Source organism: Silurus aristotelis (genome assembly GCF_946808225.1).
Source record: "Silurus aristotelis genome assembly, chromosome: 18".
Lineage (NCBI taxonomy): Eukaryota > Metazoa > Chordata > Actinopteri > Siluriformes > Siluridae > Silurus > Silurus aristotelis.
The window spans coordinates 1,212,702-1,218,510 of record NC_139591.1 but is presented as its reverse complement, the minus strand read 5'-3'; the positions used below and the strand labels follow the sequence as shown (position 1 = coordinate 1,218,510).

At 39.4% G+C, this 5,809-nt stretch overlaps 1 long non-coding RNA gene across 3 annotated transcripts; it reads left to right on the top strand.

Annotated features, from left to right (window-relative positions):
* Positions 1-2,355: 2,355 nt before the first annotated feature.
* On the top strand, positions 2,356-5,528 carry LOC310740756. 3 transcript variants are annotated; one of them, XR_014537724.1, is made up of 5 exons: positions 2,356-2,399; positions 2,484-2,598; positions 3,438-3,727; positions 3,871-3,994; positions 5,225-5,528. It is a non-coding gene; the product is annotated as an uncharacterized lncRNA (long non-coding RNA). The 3 variants fall into 3 exon arrangements; XR_014537725.1 differs by having other exon boundaries at positions 2,357-2,375; XR_014537726.1 differs by lacking the exon at positions 2,356-2,399 and having other exon boundaries at positions 2,406-2,598; positions 5,225-5,527.
* The last annotated feature ends 281 nt before the right edge of the window (positions 5,529-5,809 follow it).

The window sequence follows — 5,809 nt, the reverse complement described above, 5'->3', positions numbered from 1 at the left end:
CCCTGGTGGTGTTTTTCTTTTGCAGTAGCCTGGAGTACTGAGCTGCTGTCTCAACTTCAAATCTTAAAAGGACACAAACATGTACAGACTGCCTGGTATCTAGTTTGACTTGTTTAACATACTGCAATTGCACACAAGACCTGTTTTGTCTGGTCATGCAAAACGAGATTGGGTTTCGTTACAGTCTGGCAGAAGCAGCACCCGAATTTAAGCTGCGTTTGCAAAACTCCTGTTTTTACTTTCGATCATAAAATGAACTACAGCCAAAAAACAAAAAGGGAGAAATGTGTGGATGAGTAGATAAATATAAACCCCAATGTAGTCATAAATAGGAACTCAATCTAAGTAAACACTAATCACAAAACAATTGTTAAATAAATTTACAGACAAGTTTGCAGCAACTGCAAATATACATGATTGTTAGTGTTATGGAATCTCTTGCTTTGAAATGTGTGCCAGGTGGGTTGGTTTGAGTTCACACTACTGCTAATCTGCAACTTTTACACACAATGGAACAAACACATTCAGCAAATGTCAGCTTAGTGTTGCAACACCTTTTTTTTTTTTTTTTTAACCTGAGGGAGTTCCAAGGTGTAGGTCTAGAAAGGTTTGAACTGAGAAATCATCTCAATTAAACCACTCTTTACAATCATGGTGAGCTGAAAAGCATCTCGAGCAGCAGACGACCACCAAAACTGCTTCGGTCAACCTGGAACAGGATTCTGTAGCTGCACTGAAGAGACATTTTGTTCATTTAATAAATACAAAATTATTTGACTAGGACAACTTGATTTTAAAAATGATCAGATTGTGACAAGTCTAGACTTTAAAACCCCCTGGAGACGTGCCATGTGCCAGCCTTCTTCAAATCCTAAACCCTCGTCCCAGTCCCCAAAAACACAAGGATCACAGGACTTGATGATTACAGACCCGTCGCCCTGACTTCTGTGGTCAGCAAGTCTTGAGTGCTGCCTGTGTTGTCCTACCTTAAGAACATTACAGACCCTCTCCTGGATCCACTACAGATTACCTATAGATACATCAGATCTGTAGACGATGCTGTGAACGTGGCCCTCCACTTCATCCACTAACATCTAAACTCCCCAGGATCCTATACCAGGATTCTGTTAGTAGACTTCAGCTCTGTTCAGAGACAAGTTCTCCCAGCTGAATGTGCCTGACTCCAGGTGCAGTTGGATCACAGACAGACTGCAGATCATGAGGCTGGGAAAGCATGTCTCTCACTCCCGGAACATCAGCACTGGATCACTCCAGGAGGTGCAGCCAAGATCGCAGGTGACACCTCTGATCCTGGAAACGAACTCCCTCCCGTCCCAAAGGGGTTCCGGTCAGGACCTCACTCACACCACAAGAACAGCTTCTTTCCCACTGTAGTCAGCCTGCTGAACAGTCCACCACGTACCACCAGATGACAAAAACAAAACTTACGGACAGTCACTTTTATATTCTAAATGGCACTAATTTTCATGCAAACTCACTTCTGTATATAATATTAGTCATTGTGTACATCATGTCTGTATATATGTTTGAACAGTCACTTTCACTTTTACATTCTTAATTGCACTTCTCGTGCAAAGCCACTTTCTGCATACAGTATTTATTTAATTAGTTTATTTAAAAACTGTGCACATTTACATTTGCGGCATTTAGCAAACGACTTTGTCCAGAGCGACGTACAAAAGTGCTTTGATCGATGATCTTTATCTCTCTATTGATGAATAAATCTTGTGTGTGTGTGTGTGTGTGTGTGTGTGTACACATTTCGTATCTACGTATATGTTTGCACCTGACACCAAGAGACATTCCTAGAACTGTAAAGTGCTCTCTGCTGAACCCTTTGCTGTACCTGGAAAAACATCTGTTTTCTGATTCATGAACATTTTTTGTTCTGATGAAAGCGGACATATTGTGCGCACTTAATCTGCGCGACTGATCTCGAACACCGCCTATAATTACTGTAATTAATTTTTTTTTTTCTCGAACCTGCTCATTGCAATTAACCTGAAAAAACACGTGCTGCTCTTTTGGCACGCGCACTAAACAGTAGCGCACAAACGTTAATACTTTTGGGGGTGTTATTGCTCTTTTCTGGGAATTTTTTACCTCTTATCTGCACCTGACATCAAGTTAAGTAGCCAAGTAGCTCCATCAAACAACACAAACTAACAAAAGGAACACAAAACTAAACACAACTCTAAACTAACAACACAAAATGCACGTGCAACATTTAGTGCAAAAAAAAAAAAGACAGACAAGGTTTGGTTTGAATGTTAGTTCTCGGCCATCCGGGTTCCACCACCGTCTGTGCCTGCGTGCGTGTGCGCGCGCGCGCAGGTTTGTACCTGTGATTGCAGGTCTGCACTTGACGCTGGAACAGGGTGCGGTGTCTCTCCGTTTGTCCTGCTCGCAGTTATTTCCGGATATTCAACACGTTTCTTGTTCTTCTAACCTGCTTATTTCAGGACGTTGCTCTCTCTGGCTGACGCGTTCAGACCACCTAGAACTTTAAAGCTCCTACCTGGATGTTCCCTTCACACGCTGGATAACTTACAGAAGGAACCTGGTGAGAGGTGAGAGGTGAGTCTGGAGTATATGGAAATGTTAACTCGGCAGTTTATCAAGTTACCAAGATGATCCTGACCTGCTGAGAGCATTCACCTGAAATAAACTAAATGATATCCTCTAATGATTTCTGAATCATGTAGGTCATATATTAATATATATTACTTAGAGCAGGAGTGCCCAATACGTAGATCGCATGAGTAGATATATGAAAAGATATTTATTTATGCATTTTTATATAGTAGGTAGATCATTTTGACTTGGTCATTTTATAAGTAGCTCGAATGCTGGAAAAAGTGTGTGCACCCCTGATTTAGATACTCTAAAGTTATGAGGTTTGTGTGTAGGTGGATTCATAATTCGAGAAGCCAGATGTTCTCAGAGCAGTGTGTGAGGTCCTTCGACTGGGTGTAAAGTGATTAGATGTTGTATAATAAAGTGTAATAAGAATTTGGATGTAGAACGTTTGTTGTTGTGTGTGTGTGTGTGTGTGTGTGTGTGTGTGTGTGTGAGAGAGAGTTTTAAAATGACACATTGCTTGTGTGTTATATGGAATAGAATCCAGTGAAACAAACTTATAATTAATTATTTTCTTATAACTGTGTGTGTGTGTGTGTGTGTGTGTGTGTGTGTGTGTGTGTGTGTGTGTATGATACGATGATAAGCCATGAATGAACATGGAAGTAACATGCTTTTTTCTCACTGAACACACACACACACACACACACACACACACACACACACACACACACACTTGCACACAAAAGCTTCAGATATGAACTGTGATTAATGAATTGTAAATACAATAATAATAAAAAGTGCTGACACCATGTTCTGGGTTTGTGCCTCTGCAGAACTGTACAATGCCTAACATTGCTAAGAGCCTGCTGGATGATGGAGCTATGAGTCAGAACTTGCTGACATGCAGGGCTCAGCGCTGTAACAACCTCGGTGATTGTGTCATCCTGAACAGAGTGCAGGTTTGTAAATGTCTGCTGGGCTACAAAGGAGACGCATGCCAAGAAACAGTCAACGAGGGTCTGGCCATCCCTCTCACTCTGGGTGTCTTGGGCTTCATCATTGGCATTATTGTCCTGGCATTTGTTCTTGCATTTGTCCAGCAAAAAAGGCGTGAACGTTTATGGTAAGATCTTGGCTTTTTTCTTTCTTTCCAGATTTGTGTGAACAGACTTTTCTGGATCAAAATCAAGTGCATTGATTTGTGCGTGAGCTCGATAACCGGAGTTGTACTGGTTTTAATTTGGACTTTTAACTGTGCTCCTATAGGGAAAAAACCGACGAGAAAAGAGAGGCCTTGAAACCCAATGGAGATTATTCTCAGGCAAAAATAGCTTTGTGACCACTTCCTTGCGACACAAAAGGAAAAAAATAATAAAACAACAATAAAAAGGTATGTTTTTATTTTCTTGGTATGATGTCAGTGAGAAACAATTTGCATGTCTTCCAGTTTGATAAAACATGCAGACAGATAGGAATGAACAGAATGAGTCCTCAGGTTCCTTTTCCTACAAATCCAGATGTTTGAATCATTGCAAGACCGTCTGATATCAGAAATCAATCAGCAGCAGCAGCAATCAACACATTGTCGCAATACCCTTTTAGGAGAGTTAATGATTTGTATCTTAAAATGTAATCTAAAATCTTAAAATGTAAAAGGGGAAATTTATTTTATTTATTTATTTATTTATTTATTTATTTATTTTTGATAAATGCTTTATTTTAAAATCTACATTGTGTACTGTTGAAACGTCTTCAGGCGTCGTATACGGTCTGTCATATTCTATTTAATCAGACAACACGCTGGTTTTGTAGTATGCAAATATTTGAGGGAGGTTTCCAAAGCATTCACCACTTTAGGGAATACCTTCATATCTGGAAGGGTTTTGTTCACATGTCTGGTATGTAGAAAAAAAAAACGCTTTCCAGTACTACAGACATCTTTTTAAAAAAATCCTGAAAAAATGACTTTTAATTTTAATCTGCATTCATATTGCTTTTATAGACACATTATATCTCCATATATATCGCCCAGACTATAGGGACAAAAGTATTGGGTCACCTGACTTTTCCAGCCATACGTGGTTCTTCTGCAAACTGTCACTACATAGTTGGGATACACACTTGTATAGGATTGGGTTCTCCAACCCTTTGTGGTGTGTTTGTGTATATATACAATGCCCCTGTGCACAAAGCCAGCTTCATGAAAATCTCCTGCTATAGAGCTCCAACGCTACTGAACACCTTTTGGATTATTGTGAACGCTGACTGCACCCCAGGAACCTCCTCACCTTCTCACCTTCATCACTTCCTGGCTTTACTTGTTGCTGAAAAAGCACAAATCTCCACAAATTCTAGTGGAACATCTTCCCAGAAGAGTGTCAGTTATTATAACAACTAAAATGGAGACTAAATGTGGAATGAGATGGTCAACCCACAAACCAATCTTATGGTCAGGTGTCCACAAAACTTTGTCCATATAGTGTATAAAGGATGGAATCACCCCAAGCAAAACTGATACTTCTGATAGGACATTATGTAGTCTTTGTGTTTTTATCATAAGAAGTGTAACAAAGTGCTCTTTTTCTGTTTGTTTGGGTTTTTTTTTTTTGTCACTATGCAGGAAACGGGGAGGTTTTGCACGTGTAAAGTATTTCCACATCTCCATTGTTTGCTTGGAAGCATGTCTTAAAAATGCGGGATCTTTAGACTTCATACGTATTTTACATTTCTACTTTTAAAGGAATGTAGAAGACGGGTGTCTTTTGCTTGGGTGCTGCTTGAAGGCTCCGGTTGCTAAAGGCTTTTGACTGATCGTGTGTGTGTGTGTGTGTGTGTGTGTGTGTGTGTGTGTGTGTGTGTGTGTGTGTGTGTGTGTGTGTGTGTATATATATATATATATATATATATATATATATATATATATATATATATATATATATATATATATATACCTGTTTTTCCAGTGTTTTATTTTCGGTATTTTATTCTCAATGTAATTGCATTATAAATGCCTTGTGTTGAAAACAAGAAACTGTCACCGATACTGACAATTTCATCATCTTCTCGATCTTGTGGCACTGAGGCAGTGACTGTGCAGAACACTGCATAGTTAAAATGTCAAGTATTTCAGTAATGTATTGTGCTCCTCTTTATATAGCTACAACGCTTACTGGTGAGTTCAAACCATGCTTTAGGTTGGTTTTTG